Source organism: Xenopus tropicalis, chromosome 8 (genome assembly GCF_000004195.4).
Source record: "Xenopus tropicalis strain Nigerian chromosome 8, UCB_Xtro_10.0, whole genome shotgun sequence".
Classification (NCBI taxonomy): Eukaryota; Metazoa; Chordata; class Amphibia; order Anura; family Pipidae; genus Xenopus; species Xenopus tropicalis.
The window spans coordinates 16,203,242-16,223,138 of NC_030684.2; the positions used below are offsets into that span (position 1 = coordinate 16,203,242).

The 19,897-nt window shown below is 46.0% G+C and overlaps 2 protein-coding genes across 4 annotated transcripts in view; one reads left to right on the top strand and one right to left on the bottom strand.

Moving 5' to 3' along the window:
* The window catches only part of LOC101734594 (coiled-coil domain-containing protein 77-like), a 597,836-nt gene that overhangs the window by 504,499 nt on the left and 73,440 nt on the right, over nt 1–19,897 (bottom strand). The window contains exon 7 of one of the 3 annotated variants that reach the window (XR_004219944.1): nt 15,897–16,662. The exons of the other annotated variants lie outside the window; for them this stretch is intronic. The gene's annotated coding sequence lies outside the window, so the exon portion shown is untranslated. Of the gene's footprint in view, nt 1–15,896; nt 16,663–19,897 lie in introns of those variants that run through there. 3 annotated transcript variants of the gene reach the window in all.
* Nucleotides 1–19,897, top strand: part of LOC101730989 (coiled-coil domain-containing protein 77) — a 606,394-nt gene that overhangs the window by 382,647 nt on the left and 203,850 nt on the right. The window lies entirely within an intron of this gene.

A 19,897-nucleotide genomic window follows, 5' to 3' on the forward strand; every position in this document is an offset into this window, starting at 1 on the left:
TCTAATTGTGAGCGGTGCCCTTTAAACATATAGTTGATGGCTGCAGGGAATTATAATCCATCCTGCTATACGGCTAAGGGGGAGGCTGGTGTGTGTGACCTTCACTTTCAGCCACTAATCTCAGGTCACAGGCCTGATAAATCCCAACGGCATCCGCCAAACAGCGAATGGGGCATGAGAAGGATGTGAGGGATTTGAGAGTCAGTTCAGCAAAAGCCCCGGAGCCTTGAGATTCAGTTGGATTTCCTAATGAAACAATAAGCAGCACAAGGTCAGGTACCCATCCCTGGGAGGGAAATGCACGAGCACCATGGTACTCCTCCTCCTCCTCCTCCTTCTATTGTATAATTAAAGTCACAAACTCACCTCTCGGTTGGATCTTGGAGGCTTGTAGAACTCTAAATTTGGATGCAGGGCCGGAATATTCTTGTGCGCCAGAGCTTTGCCGAGCTCACTCCAACTACTGTATCCTGGCAATAATGCTGGGCATTGGCTTAACTACTAAGAGAGTAAGGGGTGCTCTCCCCTTGCAATGCTAAGTAAGCTTTATCAGAACAGTCTACGTGAATACAGCCATAAGCATTCACAGAAACGCTGTGCTGAGTCCTCTATCAAAAAAACCAGGATTTCTTGTCAGGGGCGGGCCAAGCCGACCGGGCGCCCTAGGCAACCCGGTCGGCAAACTCCGCCCACCTCCCTGCCCCCCGAACGGCGCATGCGCCCCAATTCACAGGAGGAGGTGGGAGGGGGCGGGGCGGTTAGTTCAGTCATTGCTTCCGCCGCTAATGACAAGCGGCGCAGGCAATGACAAAGTAGCGCTAGGGGTAGGCAGGAGAGGCTCCTGCCTGGCGCCCCTCCATCGTTGCACCCTAGGCAGCTGCCTCTTCTGCCTACCCCTAGTTCCGGCCCTGTTTCTTGACTCCTTGTTTGTAAACATGTTCTTCAGTAAATTCACTTTTGGTATGTTGTGTAGAGTGCCAGGGTCGGACTGGGGGGTGCAGGGCCCACCGGGGCTCCCGCCCCAGGGGCCCTGCAGGTGCCCTGCAGCCGTGTCCCCTACCCCCCCCCAGGGGCCCCCCCAACCCCCCCACCTGACGTCCTCCCTGATTGCGTATAAATTGAACGCATCGGGGCGGAACAGTCAGAAGGGGGAGCGCCGGCAAAGGTCGGACTGGGCCACTAGGGCCAGGGCCCACCGGGATTTTTCCCGGTGTCCCGGCGGCCCAGTCCAACCCTGTAGAGTGCTATTCTGAACAATTTGCAATTGGTTTTCATTTTTTTATTATTTGTGACACTGTGACCTACTGTGTCCGTAAGTTACCCTCCCATCTAGATTGTAAGCTCTTCGGGGCAGGGACCTCCATCCTCTTGTGTCTTTGACTCTTAACTTATTGCAACTGTATCTTGTATTTATTTGTATTTATTTATTTGTATTTATTGTTATACGGAGTATTTATCTATTATTTTCTTAATAACCCCCTGTTTGTATTAATGTATTCTACTGTACAGCGCTGTGTACATAAGTAGCACTTTATAAATAAAGATATACATACATACATACATTTGTGTTTTTTGAATTATTTAGCTTTATATTCAGCAACTCTCCGTCTTGGCCTTTTAGCAGCAATAAGGTTGCTAGGGTCCAAACTAGCCTAGCAACCAGGCAGTGGTTGGAATGAGAAACTGGGATATGTATAGGAGTGGGTCTGAATAGAAAGATAGGTAATAAAAAGTAACAATGACAAATGACTCCACACCTCACTGCGGACCCTGAAGGGGGTTATAAACCTAGTTATGCTATAGAAGTTGCCCAAAAACATAATTATAGATGCAATAAAACTCACTAATGAGAATTCTACTGACCAAAATGCAATAGAATTCACCACTAAGAATCCCGATTCCCAGCACTGTGTCGGCCATCTTGCTGGTACCTTACATATAGAGATAATGATGGCATTTTCCCCGTCATTATATGGCACAGGAATCAGACATGGGGATAAAGGGACAGACTTGTTCAGTGCTGGGAAACTGTGCTTATTGCTCCCAACCAGGGCCACCATCAGAAATCACGGGGCCCCTCACAAAAAAAATTTCTGGGCCCCCCTCCTCCCACACCCCCAATGGCCCCTCCCACACCCCCAATGGCCCCTCCCACACCCCCCCATCAATACAAAAGACATACAGACATTGGTAGCCAGGGGTTACGTTTTGCATTGGTGCCAGGGCAGGTACCCCCTAAATCATTGCTAGCCAGCCCAGGGCCCCCTAAAACATCAGTGGTCCTCCCCCAAATTACTCATACCGCAGGGCACCCCCAGCATCCTCCGGCCCCCCCAAGCATCCTTCAGCTTCCACCAGGGCCCCCCCCCCAAGCATCCTTCATCTTCCACCAGGGCCCCCCCCCAAGCATCCTTCATCTTCCACCAGGGCCCCCCCCCCAAGCATCCTTCATCTTCCACCAGGGCCCCCCCACCCCAAGCATCCTTCATCTTCCACCAGGGCCCCCCCCCCCCCCAAAGCATCCTTCATCTTCCACCAGGGCCCCCCCACCCCAAGCATCCTTCATCTTCCACCAGGGCCCCCCCCCCAAAGCATCCTTCATCTTCCACCAGGGCCCCCCCACCCCAAGCATCCTTCATCTTCCACCAGGGCCCCCCCACCCCAAGCATCCTTCATCTTCCACCAGGGCCCCCCCCCAAAGCATCCTTTATCTTCCACCAGGGCACCCCCCCAAAGCATCCTTCATCTTCCACCAGGGCCCCCCCCAAAGCATCCTTCATCTTCCACCAGGGCATCCTTCAGCTTCCCCCAGGGCATCCTTCAGCTTCCCCCAGGGCCCCAAGCACCTTCAATTTCCTCCCAGCAGCGTCCTGCTCCCATGATGTCCTCCTCTCTGTGCCGCGGCTCCCAGCTGCTTCTGTGCTTTTATAAGGTTGTGCTCTGTGCGTGTGACGTCAGTACGCACGGGCGCAACCTTATAAAAGCGAGGATGCAGCAGAGAGCCGCGGCACGTAGAGGAAGACGCAACTGAAGATTGGGCCCAGCCCAGCTAAAAATGCCCGGTCGTACCCCCTGTGCCCCCCTGATGGCGGCCCTGCTCCCAACTCCAATTGCAGGAACAGAGAACAGGGAGCCGGATTTACTCACATCAGCTGGGATTCTCATTGGGGGATTTTTTTTAATTTTGAGGGGTCGCTGGAGATTTGGGGAAAAGTTTTCAATACATTTCATTGAGCAATATTGCTTTAAGAATACAACTCCAATGTTTCTAGGCTACAGCTCCCAGCATGCCTCAGCCTTCATTATATATTGCATTATTCTGGGATTTGTAGTCCGGCACCAACTAAATACAGTTGGGTTGAGCAATGCAGTGCAGCAGGGTTTACAAGCCCTTTAGATTGGGTAATCCACCCAGCAGGTTGGGGCAAAGTCCTTTACTCAACATGATTTTAGGGACTACAATGCCTTTGGCAATGGGTGCAGCTATCAGGGAGTATTGGGAGGCAATAAGCAGTGGTTTATGGTGATTTATTGGCAGTTTCTTAAGCACTGATTAAACACCATGCTGGTCATGTACACACAGACCCAAGGCCTGAGCCCCTTGTTGCCCACTTTGGGCCTGTACATGGACCACTTCTGCCTACATCACTGGTGGGTGCAACTAGGGTCTGGTTTTGACCCAGACAGCCGCTCAGAAAGCTCTTTGCTACGGCCCATACGTATGAAGCTCAGCTTTAGATGCCCCGGTGTACCCGATTCCTGCATTTCTACCTACTGACCTAAGAGTCAGGCAACTTGTGGGATGAGTATATTCTCAGTAATGCATCAATTGTGTATATTCATAGGGTTTCTGTGACTGCCTGTGGCTATGTTTGTACAAGGTTTATATATATTTCTGTAGCTGCACCAGGTTCAGCCTGGGGATATGGAAAAGTGTGCCATTCCCAAACTGGCATCAACTGTTGCTTTGGAACCTTTTATTATATTCTTATTGATCCATGGAAATCGACCTTCCCATTCCCAGTTGCCCCATGGAAACAAAGCACCATCTAACAGTCTAGATCACGGTTGTCCAATTGGAGGCCTGTGGGCCAGATGTGGTCCCCCAGAATTTTTGGGCCCCTAGTCTGCTCAAAGGCTCCATGAACTTCATTGTATGAAGACATCATTTTATTTTAACCTGATCCTCGAATATACTACAGGTATAGGAGCCATTATCTAGAATGCTTGGGACAAAGGGTATTCCGGATAAGGGGTCTTTCTGTAATTTGGATCTTTGTACCTTAAGTCTACTAAATAATCAATAAAACATTAATTAAACCCAATAGGAATGTTTTGCATCCAATAAGGATTATTTATATCTTAGTTGGGATCAAGTACAGGTACTGTTTTATTATTACAGAGAAAAGGGAATCATTTAACCATTAAATAAACCCAATAGGGCTGTTCTGCCCCCAATAAGGGGTAATTATATCTTAGTTGGGATCAAGTACAGGTATTGTTTTATTATTACAGAGAAAAGGGAATCATTTAACCATTAAATAAACCCAATAGGGCTGTTCTGCCCCCAATAAGGGGTAATTATATCTTAGTTGGGATCAAGTACAGGTACTGTTTTATTATTACAGAGAAAAGGGAATCATTTAACCATTAAATAAACCCAATAGGGCTGTTCTGCCCCCAATAAGAGGTAATTATATCTTAGTTGGCATCAAGTACAGGTACTGTTTTATTATTTAATTAAAATGGAGTCTATGGGAGACAGGCTTTCTGTAATTCGGAGCTTTCTGGATATCGGGTTTCAGGATAACGGATCCCATACCTGTATATGAGAACTAATCAGCCTGCAATGAATACATTGGACTGCACTTGTTTGCATGAGTACCGGTTGGACATTTATTGACCCTACTTTACACACACACACACACTATGCTCAGCTTTATCAGGATTCATTTAACTTGCCTCTAAAGGCAAAGCTACAGTCGGAATGCATTCCAAGATTGGCTTGCTACACACACAGACATAACGTAACACTGTTCCAACACAGGTATTTCCTCATACTCGGCAGGAACATTTCATGGTTGCCCTTTGACACTAATGGGAACCGAAAGTTGAGGTAGTCATTCTTTTCCTATTAACATTGGCATTAAGCATAATTTTTACTGGCCAGGCTGGTAAAATATCGGCCAGGTGGCAACCCTATATACAGGAGGTCCTTCAGACCTCGCCAAATGGGCAGATTTTACTGGGTATGACCACAACTGCTTGTACCTATCTCAGGAAAAAAAAGCCTAATTCATAAGCCTGTACCCCATCCACAGCCATTCCCAAGTCCTCCAGCTGTTTCCTGTCTTTTTTCAGCCATCTTGCTTTTATCTAACATAGGGAGATTACTTTCTTTCTGCTATGAAATGATAATCAAGCATCAGGAAAGACTCACACAATGCTGCTTTACTGATTATTGCTGGAAAAATGTACCATTTATTAGCAGCAATCACGTGAACAAAGCAAAGATTCTCATTGGAGCACTCTCTTGCATGTATTTAGGTCCAAGCCTCCTACAATGATTTACCGAGCTTGGCAGGGTAGTGGCAAGAGTTTTGTCCCAATATTGGTCCTGTATGTGTCCAAAGGGCATTATAACTCTACTGTGCCTTGAAAAGGCTAATGAGAAGAAATACAAAAGTGTAATTAAAGGGGCAGTGTACCTTAGGAGTCTGATGCATCACTTTGGCTTTCCGAAGTCTCACGAAAACCTTGCGGAAAGCCTAAGCCCAAGTGATGTGTCGGCCTTTCCACCGGCAGCTTCTCTTGTTGCAATTATTGCCAATTCAGGGCGTTTAGTTGCAACAGTAGCAGTGATCTATAGCAGGCAAATAACTCGCTCTGTGGGTCCTTAAGGGCACAGTTTACTCATGGAATCTTTCCCTAGATACCTGTCAGGGAGCAACACACAAAGCAGCCACTTCCTCGTGTAACAACAAAAGGGACTTTTTATTGGAAAATCACTTTCTTCCTGTATTCACTACATTTCTTTAAGTGTAAATTTTGTAAAAAATGTTTGTACATTTCTTTACAAAGCACACATTTTTAATAGACAGCCTGCAGCCTTGTGCCTTTATATGGTCACAGAACCCCTTAGTGACTGCTAATATCCTTATCATTTACAGTAGGGGGTACATTATCCCTTATAATACATGAGTGATACTCAGAGTTCCCTGTATAACTCAGCCTGCAGCCTTGTGCCTTTATATGGTCACAGAACCCCTTAGTGACTGCTAATATCCTTATCATTTACAGTAGGGGGTACATTATCCCTTATAATACATGAGTGATACTCAGAGTTCCCTGTATAACTCAGCCTGCAGCCTTGTGCCTTTATATGGGCACAGAACCCCTCAGTGACTGCTAATATCCTTATCATTTACAGTAGGGGGTACATTATCCCTTATAATACATGAGTGATACTCAGAGTTCCCTGTATAACTCAGCCTGCAGCCTTGTGCCTTTATATGGGCACAGAATACCTCAGTGACTGCTAATATCCTTATCATTTACAGTAGGGGGTACAATATCCTTTATAATACATGAGTGATACTCAGAGTTCCCTGTATAACTCAGCCTGCAGCCTTGTGCCTTTATATGGGCAGAAACCCCTCAGTGACTGCTAATATCCTTATCATTTACAGTAGGGGGTACATTATCCCTTATACCGTATATACTCGAATATAAGCCGATCCGAGTATAAGCCGAGGTACCTAATTTTACCTAAGGAAACTGGAAAAACGTATTGACTCGAGTATAAGCCTAGGGTGGGAAATGCAGCCGCTACTAAGTTTCAATAATCAAATTATTTAATAAAATTTCCATGTCAGCATCCAGATAGGGGTCGTGGTTAGGTATAAGTTGCAGCATGGGCCCCACCTCGTTGAATTTTTCTTCCCCCCCCACACTATACACAGCAGTATCTATTCTGACCATATAGTAACCATGAATATTACTTTTGCCCTATAGGGCAGTACCCATTCTGCCCCAAACAGTGCTCTCTCTAAGCCCATATTGCACCAAACATTACATACAGTCACCTGAATACATTGTCCAATAGTTAAAGTTTCTCAGTTACCCCATTTATTCTGACCAGCAGGACACACACACTGCCCCAATAAAGTGCTCAGCAGTAGCCACTCGGCCACCTAGCAGCGTTCAGCAGTAGCCACTCTTTAGGACGACCAGACATGCAAACTCGTGCCCATGGTGTGTACAGCTGGTAACTTTAAGAGGGTGCAGAGGGTACTGCTTGGTGGGTTGTTTGGGTTGAAAATGGCTACTGCTAGCCATTACTCCCACTCCCTTACTAGCAGTAGCCATTCTCAACCCAAACAACCCACCAAGCAGTACCCTCTGCACCCTCTTAAAGTGACCAGCTGTACACACCATGGGCACATTTCGGCCAAAGGGAACACGCTGTGCCCCTGACATTGCCCACACGCTGGCCCCAGTAATAATCCTTATATCGTGCCTAACAAGCGAACTCTGACCCAATGCAATGGCCACAAGCAGGCACCGTACCTGCCCTATCCATCGAGCAGCAAGCACGGTACCTGCCCCTATACACCGAGCAGCGGGGCACCGACCTGTTGGATATCCGCAGGAAACTAAACAGAACAAGCGGCTCTCTACCGCGTCTCACAGTCCAGCCAAGGATCCAAAGTGAAAGCTCCGGGAAAGTCAGACGAGGGGCGGCACGCTATGACGGCGCACGGGGGGGGGCGGCACGCTATGACGGCGCATTCCCAGTACCCAGAGGACCAAACAGCCCCCCCCCCAGCCCAATAAATAGTGATTGTCTGTGGCACCTTACAGCCTCCCTGGCATTCCCAGTACCCAGAGGACCAAACAGCCCCCCCCCCAGCCCAATAAATAGTGATTGTCTGTGGCACCTTACAGCCTCCCTGGCATTCCCAGTACCCAGAGGAACAAACAGCCCCCCCCCCAGCCCAATAAATAGTGACTGTCTGTGGCACCTTACAGCCCCCCTGGCATTCCCAGTACCCAGAGGCACAAACAGCCCCCCCAGCCCAATACATAGTGACTGTCTGTAGCACCTTAACAGCCCCCTGGCATCCCAGTACCCAGAGGCACAAACAGCCCCCCCCAGCCAATACATAGTGACTGTCTGTGCACCTTACAGCCCCCCCTGGCATTCCCAGTACCCAGAGGCACAAACAGCCTCCCCCCAGCCCAATAAATAGTGACTGTCTGTGGCACCTTACAGCCCCCCTGGCATTCCCAGTACCCCAGAGGAACAAACAGCCCCCCCCCAGCCCCAATAAATAGTGACTGTCTGTGGCACCTTTACAGCCCCCTGGCATTCCCAGTAACCCAGAGGCACAACAGCCCCCACAGCCCAATAAATAGTGACTGTCTGTGGCACCTTAACAGCCCCCCTGGCATTCCCAGTACCCAGAGGAACAAACAGCCCCCCCCCAGGCCCAATAAATAGTGAACTGTCTGTGGCACCTTACAGCCCCCCTGGCATTCCCAGTACCCCAGAGGAACAAAAAAGCCCCCCCCAGCCCAATAAATAGTGACTGTCTGTGGCACCTTACAGCCCCCCTGGCATTCCCAGTACCCAGAGGCACAAACAGCCCCCCCAGGCCCAATAAATAGTGACTGTCTGTGGCACCTTACAGCCCCCCTGGTATTCCCAGTACCCAGAGGCAAAAACAGCCCCCCAGTCCAATAAATAGTGACTGTCTGTGGCACCTTACAGCCCCCTGGCATTCCCAGTACCCAGAGGCACAAACAGCCCCCCAGCCCAATAAATAGTGACTGTCTGTGGCACCTTACAGCCCCCTGGCATTCCCAAAACCAAGAGGAACAAACAGCCCCCCCAGCCCAATAAATAGTGACTGTCTGTGGCACCTTACAGCCCCCCTGGCATTCCCAGTACCCAGAGGCACAAACAGCCCCCCCAGCCCAATAAATAGTGACTGTCTGTGGCAGTGCTCATTATATCTTAGTTGGCATCAAGTACAGGTACTGTTTTATTATTTAATTAAAATGGAGTCTATGGGAGACAGGCTTTCTGTAATTCGGAGCTTTCTGGATAACGGGTTTCCGGATAACGGATCCCATACCTGTATATGAGAACTAATCAGCCTACAATGAATACATTGGACTGCACTTGTTTGCATGAGTACCGGTTGGACATTTATTGACCCTACTTTACACACACACACACACTATGCTCAGCTTTATCAGGATTCATTTAACTTGCCTCTAAAGGCAAAGCTACAGTCGGAATGCATTCCAAGATTGGCTTGCTACACACACAGACATAACGTAACACTGTTCCAACACAGGTATTTCCTCATACTCGGCAGGAACATTTCATGGTTGCCCTTTGACACTAATGGGAACCGAAAGTTGAGGTAGTCATTCTTTTCCTATTAACATTGGCATTAAGCATAATTTTTACTGGCCAGGCTGGTAAAATATCGGCCAGGTGGCAACCCTATATACAGGAGGTCCTTCAGACCTCGCCAAATGGGCAGATTTTACTGGGGTATGACCACAACTGCTTGTACCTATCTCAGGAAAAAAAAGCCTAATTCATAAGCCTGTACCCCATCCACAGCCATTCCCAAGTCCTCCAGCTGTTTCCTGTCTTTTTTCAGCCATCTTGCTTTTATCTAACATAGGGGAGATTACTTTCTTTCTGCTATGAAATGATAATCAAGCATCAGGAAAGACTCACACAATGCTGCTTTCTGATTATTGCTGGAAAAATGTACCATTTATTAGCAGCAATCACGTGAACAAAGCAAAGATTCTCATTGGAGCACTCTCTTGCATGTATTAGGTCCAAGCCTCCTACAATGATTTACCGAGCTTGGCAGCGGTAGTGGCAAGAGTTTTGTCCCAATATTGGTCCTGTATGTGTTCCAAAGGGCTTATAACTCTACTGTGCCTTGAAAAGGCTAATGAGAAGAAATACAAAAGTGTAATTAAAGGGGCAGTGTACCTTAGGAGTCTGATGCATCACTTTGGCTTCCGAAGTCTCACGAAAACCTTGCGGAAAGCCTAAGCCCAAGTGATGTGTCGGCCTTTCCACCGGCAGCTTCTCTTGTTGCAATTATTGCCAATTCAGGGCGTTTAGTTGCAACAGTAGCAGTGATCTATAGCAGGCAAATAACTCGCTCTGTGGGTCCTTAAGGGCACAGTTTACTCATGGAATCTTTCCCTAGATACCTGTCAGGGAGCAACACACAAAGCAGCCACTTCCTCGTGTAACAACAAAAGGACTTTTTATTGGAAAAATCACTTTCTTCCTGTATTCACTACATTTCTTTAAGTGTAAATTTTGTAAAAAATGTTGTACATTTCTTTACAAAGCACACATTTTAATAGACAGCCTGCAGCCTTGTGCCTTTATATGGTCACAGAACCCCTTAGTGACTGCTAATATCCTTATCATTTACAGTAGGGGGTACATTATCCCTTATAATACATGAGTGATACTCAGAGTTCCCTGTATAATACTCAGAGTTCCCTGTAAACTCAGCCTTGCAGCCTTGTGCCTTTATATGGGTCACAGAACCCCTTAGTGACTGCCTAATATCTTATCATTTACAGTAGGGGTACATTATCCCTTATAATACATGAGTGATACTCAGAGTTTCCTGTATAACTCAGCCTGCAGCCTTGTGCCTTTATATGGGCACAGAACCCTCAGTGACTGCTAATATCCTTATCATTTACAGTAGGGGGTACATTATCCCTTATAATACATGAGTGATACTCAGAGTCCCTGTATAACTCAGCCTGCAGCCTTGTGCCTTTATATGGGCACAGAATACCTCAGTGACTGCTAATATCCTTATCATTTACAGGTAGGCCTACCAATATCCCTTATAATACATGAGTGATACTCAGAGTTCCCTGTATAACTCAGCCTGCAGCCTTGTGCCTTTATATGGGCAGAAACCCCTCAGTGACTGCTAATATCCTTATCATTTACAGTAGGGGGTACATTATCCCTTATACCGTATATACTCGAATATAAGCCGATCCGAGTATAAGCCGAGGTACCTAATTTTACCTAAGGAAACTGGAAAAACGTATTGACTCGAGTATAAGCCTAGGGTGGGAAATGCAGCCGCTACTAAGTTTCAATAATCAAATTATTTAATAAAATTTCCATGTCAGCATCCAGATAGGGGTCGTGGTTAGGTATAAGTTGCAGCATGGGCCCCACCTCGTTGAATTTTTCTTCCCCCCCCACACTATACACAGCAGTATCTATTCTGACCATATAGTAACCATGAATATTACTTTTGCCCTATAGGGCGGTACCCATTCTGCCCCAACAGTGCTCTCTCTAAGCCCATATTGCACCAAAACATTACATACAGTCACCTGAATACATTGTCCAATAGTTAAAGTTCTCAGTTACCCCATTTATTCTGACCAGCAGGACACACACACTGCCCCAATAAAGTGCTCAGCAGTAGCCACTCGGCCACCTAGCAGCGTTCAGCAGTAGCCACTCTTTAGGACGACCAGACATGCAAACTCGTGCCCATGGTGTGTACAGCTGGTAACTTTAAGAGGGTGCAGAGGGTACTGCTTGGTGGGTTGTTTGGGTTGAAAATGGCTACTGCTAGCCATTACTCCCACTCCCTTACTAGCAGTAGCCATTCTCAACCCAAACAACCCACCAAGCAGTACCCTCTGCACCCTCTTAAAGTGACCAGCTGTACACACCATGGGCACATTTCGGCCAAAGGGAACACGCTGTGCCCCTGACATTGCCCACACGCTGGCCCCAGTAATAATCCTTATATCGTGCCTAACAAGCGAACTCTGACCCAATGCAATGGCCACAAGCAGGCACCGTACCTGCCCTATCCATCGAGCAGCAAGCACGGTACCTGCCCCTATACACCGAGCAGCGGGGCACCGACCTGTTGGATATCCGCAGGAAACTAAACAGAACAAGCGGCTCTCTACCGCGTCTCACAGTCCAGCCAAGGATCCAAAGTGAAAGCTCCGGGAAAGTCAGACGAGGGGCGGCACGCTATGACGGCGCACGGGGGGGGGGCGGCACGCTATGACGGCGCACGGGGGGGCGGGGCGGCGCGCTATGACGGCGCATGGGGGGGCGGGGCGGTGCGCGCGTCGGGCCATGGGATGCGCCGGTGGGACAGGGATGCCGGTTGGACACGGATGCGCCGGTAGGACACAAGTAGGACTCGAGTATAAGCCAAGGATTCCTTTTTTAGCACATTTTGAGTGCTGGAAAACTCGGCTTATACTCGAGTATATACGGTAATACATGAGTGATACTCAGCGTTCCCTGTATAACTCAGCCTGCAGCCTTGTGCCTTTATATGGGCACAGAACCCCTCAGTGTCTGCTAATATCCTTATCATTTACAGTAGGGGGTACATTATCCCTTATAATACATGAGTGATACTCAGAGTTCCCTGTATAACTCAGCCTGCAGCCTTGTACCTTTATATGGGCACAGAACCCCTCAGTGTCTGCTAATATCCTTATCATTTACAGTAGGGGGTACATTATCCCTTTTAATACATGAGTGATACTCAGAGTTCCCTGTATAACTCAGCCTGCAGCCTTGTGCCTTTATATGGGCACAGAACCCCTCAGTGACTGCTAATATCCTTATCATTTACAGTAGGGGGTACATTTTCCCTTATAATACATGAGTGATACTCAGAGTTCCCTGTATAACTCAGCCTGCAGCCTTGTGCCTTTATATTGGCACAGAACCCCTCTGCCACTTTTAATATCCTTATGTTTGACAGGGGGTACATTATCCCTTATGGCAGTGATAGAGTGGTACTTAAAGCAATACTGGCATGGACATGTTTTCTTTTAAAATGCATCCGTTAATTTTTAATTTTGAAATTTCCCATGGGGCTAGCCATATTCTTCATTTCCCAGGGTGCCATAGCCATGTGACCTGTGCTCTCATAAACTTCAGGCACACTTTACTGCTGCGCTGCAAGTTGGAGTGATATCCCCCCACCCTGACCCCCAGCAGCCGATCAGCAGAACAATGGGAAGGGAGCAAGATAGCAGCTCCCAGTAGGTATCAGAATAGCACTCAATAGTAAGAAATCCAAGTCCGGCTTGGGACTCCTCCAGTTACATGGGAGTAGGAGAAAGAATAGGTTAGCTGAAAGCAGTTCTAATGTGTAGCGCTGGCTGAAAGCTCAGACTCAGGCACAATGCACTGAGATGACGCCTACACACCAGTATTACAACTAAAAAAAATACATTTGTTGGTTTAAGAATAAAACTTTAACTTGTAAAGTGAGTTATTTGCTATGTAAACAGTGTAACTGAGAAATAAAAAGTACACCATAAAAATGAAAGACAGCATAGATCTTTAAAGAGATACTGATAACTTTAAAGATCTATGCTGTCTTTCACCAATGCAGTTAGAAGGGGAAATCAGCTGGTTACCCCCCGATAACCCCCAGCACAATCTAACATATTGTCAGGGGTTAAAGCATTCTGGGAGCTGTAGTACAGCTTTCTGATCAGGGAAATAGATGGTCGGAATAGCAGCAGCAGGATAAGGCATTTGATGGGTCAGTTTTATTTGGGATGGGGTAACTTCCCCTTTAATGCAAGAGAATTCTCTATTAAGAGGCGCTTAACCCCCTATTCTCCGTTTCTTTAAATGGATGGTTCATCTTTATGGTTAACTTCTAGCATGTTATAGAATTGTCCAATTAGTTTTAATTGGTTTTTACATTTTTTGCCTTCTTCTGCCTTCCTCAAGCTTTCAAATAGGGGGTCACTGACCCCAGCACCCCAAAAAAAACCTATTGCTTTTGTTACTTTTTATCCCTTATCTTTCTATTCAGACCCTCTCCTATTCATATTCCTGTCTCTCATTCAAACAACTGCCTGGTAGCTAGGGTCATTAAGACCATAGCAACCATATAGGTGTTGAAATTCCAAAAAGGAGAGTTGAACAAGAAGCTAAATTAAAAAAAAAACACAAATAATAAAAAAGACATTTCAAATTGCATACTATATATCTACATCATACTTTGGGTGAAGTTGCCCTTTCCGTCATCAGGGGATTTTTCCCTTCCCCTGGGGGTGTTTTGGCACCTGTGCCGACAGATGGGATTCCATGCAGCAGAGAGGAGGGGAACAGTATAGATCACTAATGAAAGGTGTGCCTCCTATAATTATTATGTAATTACTCTGCTCCTTTCCAATTTAGAAATGTTTCCATGGATCACTTCCAAGTTGCATTGAGAATTTCCTTATGCAGAAATGCTCGCAAGGACACACGTGTGATGGGGACAATGGCAGTCTGAGAACTTGAGGTCCAGTATGTAAAGCAACAATGTGTAAAGGAACCCAAAGAGCAAATAAATAAATAAATAATAATAAATAAACCTGCCAGATTGCTGGAAAGTAAAGGGTTAAACTACAGCATCCCAATAAGACAAAGGGGTAAAGGGGTGTTTCATCTTTAAATTACCAGTTAATATGTTATTCCGAGCAACTTTGCAATTTGTCAATTTGTTTTTTTTTTTAAATTAATCTTTAAATTACAGGTATAGGACCCGTTATCCAGAATGCTCGGGACGTGGGGGTTTCCAGATAAGGGGTCTTTCCGTAATTTGGATTTCCACACCTTAAGTCTACTAAAATATTATTTAACCATTAAATAAACCCAATAGGGCTGTTCTGCCCCCAATAAGGGGTAATTATATCTTAGTTGGGATCAAGTACAGGTACTGTTTTATTATTACAGAGAAAAGGGAATCATTTAACCATTAAATAAACCCAATAGGACTGTTCTGCCCCCAATAAGGGGTAATTATATCTTAGTTGGGATCAAGTACAGGTACTGTTTTATTATTACAGAGAAAAGGGAATCATTTAACCATTAAATAAACCCAATAGGGCTGTTCTGCCCCAATAAGGGGTAATTATATCTTAGTTGGGATCAAGTACAGGTACTGTTTTATTATTACAGAGAAAAGGGAATCATTTAACCATTAAATAAACCCAATAGGGCTGTTCTGCCCCAATAAGGGGTAATTATATCTTAGTTGGGATCAAGTACAGGTACTGTTTTTCAGGTAAGGGAACCCATAGCGGTATTGCTATTTCCCTATATTCAGTAATACATATCATCCTGGGCCCACTGGACGCTCACACCCGTGTAAGTTCGGGTCAAAAATGTGTCTGGGGGTGGGGGGTCCGGCTGCACCAGGGCCCGGGGATGTCTAGTTACGCGACTGTGGATAGAAGATCTGGAGCAGGGGACCAGGGAAGGCACGTGAGAGAATCCTGTCAGCCCTAGGGAATCTAAAGCTGGGGACGGCCATTTGTTTGGGGGCTGCAGGTGATTTAACCAGGTTGTCTGCAGGAGCTACGGCACCATCGGTAGGGAATGAAGAGCCCTATGGCTTACATATTGGATTGCAGACACGGCCTCGAAAAATGCTTTATGCAAGTTGCCCTTTGGGGGTTGAAGAATGCTTTATGCAAGTTGCCCTTTGGGGGTTGAAGAATGCTTTATGCAAGTTGCCCTTTGGGGGTTGAAGAATGCTTTATGCAAGTTGCCCTTTGGGGGTTGAAGAATGCTTTATGCAAGTTGCCCTTTGGGGGTTGAAGAATGCTTTATGCAAGTTGCCCTTTGGGGGTAAGATGCTATTCGGTAAAGCGTTGGGGGAAATATCTAAATCAGGGGTTTAAAAAAAAAAGTTGGGGAGCAACACAAGCATTAAAAAAAAATTCCTATGATTGGTTATTTGTAGTCCCTATGTGCACTGGCACCTACAGTAGGCTCTGTATGGCAGTACCCATGGTCATTATGCCTCCAAGTCAGGAATTCAAGAATAAGGACCTGCTTTGAGGCCACTGGGAGCAACATGTTACCCCCGAGTCACTGGTTGGGGATCGCTGATCTAAATCATCTGGTGGGAAAAGTACATTCCTTCCGCAGACTCCCAGGAGATTTAAGGAACCTCCAAGACACCAATCTGACACTTAGAAGGAAGTTAAAGCTTATAGGCCTGGTAAGGAGCCTGATAGGTCATTCTCAAGAAAGACAGGGCAGTCTAGTATATAAAGATCCCCGATCCTCCAAGTCCCAGCAGAAGTCACAATGATGGGAGGTTGTTCCAGCTTCTAAGAGTAGGAGCAAGGCTCCTTCAATTCCAGAGAGTCTGGACAAGGAATATTCAAGACTCGTGGGTACTGTCTGTTGTAAGGAGGGTTATCGGCTGGAGTGTTGCCATATCTATAGATACTGTCCTGGGAATGATTTCTCTTCCTCAAGCAAGGATCTCCAGAACCGGGGGTACTGACCATATCCAAGCAAGATCAGTTGTCTGCCATGCAATTCATGAGATACTTGAGCATTTTGACATCAAAAATAGGATTGGTCAGCTGGGTGAGGCGGCGGATGCACCCGATTCAGCGAGGATTATCGGCCAAATGAGTCAATAAAAATGTAACTTATTAGCTTAACGTGATTCATACAAAATCTCCCAGCTGATAAGGATCCTCTCACGGAACATTTGTTTATTCACCGTGATTTCACACCTGTGTATTCACACTCACGTGGAACCTGCCGCCATTACGCAAACTTGCCTGAAATAAAGGGAGGTTTGTTTCCCACACACATGAATTAATACTGTGTCAGGTACAGTTATAGGGTAACTCTTATGTTTAGGCTGGGAGAATTCTAATGCTCTGGTTACAGGCTGGAGCCGACAGTGAGCATTGGCCTCTGGTTGGTATACGGTAAAGGTTGCCATACATGGGAAGACTCACTCATTTGGCCAGATCGGAGCTTCCCCCGATATGCCCACCTAGGGCCAAACTCTAAAAATACAACAGGCGGCGTTGGATCAGAGACTGCGTGAATAAACCGATGCGGAGCTCGATGAGATGAAAAGTCAAACCTGCCCAATCATGATCTGCCCAATGTTAGGCCAGATATCAGTGGGATAGGCCCATCTTTATCTTGTAAGTACTAGGGTTCTTTCACTACAGTATGCATATATACAGAGACCCAACTGGATAGATAGGTCAGTATGGGTCTGTATGTGAGTGGATAGATAGGTCAGTGTGGGTCTGTATGTGAGTGGATAGATAGGTCAGTGTGGGTCTGTATGTGAGTGGATAGATGGGTCAGTATGGGTCTGTATGTGAGTGGATAGATAGGTCAGTGTGGGTCTGTATGTGAGTGGATAGATAGGTCAGTGTGGGTCTGTATGTGAGTGGATAGATAGGTCAGTATGGGTCTGTATGTGAGTGGATAGATAGGCCAGTGTGGGTCTGTATGTGAGTGGATAGATGGGTCAGTGTGGGTCTGTATGTGAGTGGATAGATGGGTCAGTGTGGGTCTGTATGTGAGTGTATAGATGGGTCAGTGTGGGTCTGTATGTGAGTGGATAGATAGGTCAGTGTGGGTCTGTATGTGAGTGGATAGATAGGTCAGTATGGGTCTGTATGTGAGTGGATAGATAGGCCAGTGTGGGTCTGTATGTGAGTGGATAGATGGGTCAGTGTGGGTCTGTATGTGAGTGGATAGATGGGTCAGTGTGGGTCTGTATGTGAGTGTATAGATGGGTCAGTGTGGGTCTGTATGTGAGTGGATAGATAGGCCAGTGTGGGTCTGTATGTGAGTGGATAGATAGGCCAGTGTGGGTCTGTATGTGAGTGGATAGATAGGTCAGTGTGGGTCTGTATGTGAGTGGATAGATGGGTCAGTGTGGGTCTGTATGTGAGTGGATAGATAGGTCAGTGTGGGTCTGTATGTGAGTGTATAGATGGGTCAGTATGGGTCTGTATGTGAGTGGATAGATAGGTCAGTATGGGTCTGTATGTGAGTGGATAGATAGGTCAGTATGGGTCTGTATGTGAGTGGATAGATGGGTCAGTATGGGTCTGTATGTGAGTGGATAGATAGGTCAGTGTGGGTCTGTATGTGAGTGGATAGATAGGTCAGTATGGGTCTGTATGTGAGTGGATAGATAGGTCAGTATGGGTCTGTATGTGAGTGGATAGATGGGTCAGTATGGGTCTGTATGTGAGTGGATAGATAGGTCAGTGTGGGTCTGTATGTGAGTGGATAGATAGGTCAGTGTGGGTCTGTATGTGAGGGGATAGGTCAGTGTGGGTCTGTATGTGAGTGGATAGATGGGTCAGTGTGGGTCTGTATGTGAGTGGATAGATGGGTCAGTATGGGTCTGTATGTGAGTGGATAGATGGGTCAGTGTGGGTCTGTATGTGAGTGGATAGATGGGTCAGTATGGGTCTGTATGTGAGGGGATAGGTCAGTGTGGGTCTGTATGTGAGTGGATAGATGGGTCAGTATGGGTCTGTATGTGAGTGGATAGATGGGTCAGTGTGGGTTTGCGTGTGCTATGTAACATGTCAGTGTGGGTCTAATGGACCAATTAGAACTGAAACATGTTGTGCTTTGCTGTGCACCAATAAATGTACCAAGTTTGCTTTAACACAAGGCTCTGGTGGATTCCTGTTTATATTGTTATGATGCAGGTGAGGGCACAAGGGGAGTAGATAGCAATGAAGCAAGTGCCCAGGGAGTAGGTTCCATTACAAGCCCCTTCCTTGTATTTACTGCCCTCTGCCTTTTCTCTTAACTAGCTCAGTCTCACAGGAACAGTTTTGTGTGATCTCCACTACACTTACCTTAGGGACCAACTCACAATATAAAGGTAAATATCTGCACAACAGCAGCCTAGAGCCCACTGAGCATGTGCAGTGCCACTGACACACAGACCTGCTGTGGACAAAGTTAAAGGCCAGGATCATTAGTTCATAGGGCTGCTGACTCTCTGGGCTGGTACAGGGAGTTCAGTACATAAAATACAGCATTTCCAGCCAGAGTTTAGTTTTTGAATTATTTGCCTTCCTCTTCTGATTCTTTCAAGCTTTTAAATGGGGGTCACTGACCCAGTAGATAAAAAAACAAAACAAAAAACTATTGCTCTGTGAACTTTATTTTTTATCCATCTATTCAGACCCTCTCCTATTCATATTCCTGTTTCTCATTTAAATCACTGCCTAGTTGCTAAGGTAAAAAGGCCCTGGCAACAAGATAGCTAAGGTTCCAAACTGGAGAGCTGCTGTACAAAAAGCTAAGCACAGGTATAGGACCTGTTATCCAGAATGCTCAGGACCTGGGGCTTTTTTCGGAAAAGCGATCTTTCCGTAATTCGGATCTCCATACATTAAATTTACTAAAAAAATAATTTAAACATCATTTAAACCCAATAGGGCTGTTCTGCCCCCAAAAAGGGGTAATTATATCTTAGTTGGGATCAAGTACAGGTACTGTTTTATTATTACAGAGAAAAGGGAATCATTTAACCATTAAATAAACCCAATAGGGCTGTTCTGCCCCCAATAAGGGGTAATTATATCTTAGTTGGGATCAAGTACAGGTACTGTTTTATTATTACAGAGAAAAGGGAATCATTTAACCATTAAATAAACCCAATAGGGCTGTTCTGCCCCCAATAAGGGGTAATTATACCTTAGTTAGGATCAAGTACAGGTACTGTTTTATTATTACAGAGAAAAGGGAATCATTTAACCATTAAATAAACCAAATAGGGCTGTTCTGCCCCCAATAAGGGGTAATTATATCTTAGTTGGGATCAAGTACAGGTACTGTTTTATTATTACAGAGAAAAGGGAATCATTTAACCATTAAATAAACCAAATAGGGCTGTTCTGCCCCCAATAAGGGGTAATTATATCTTAGTTGGGATCAAGTACAGGTACTGTACTTGATCCGTTGTTCTAATATCCCTTGTTCTAATAAGCCTGAATTCGCCCGATATAACCCACC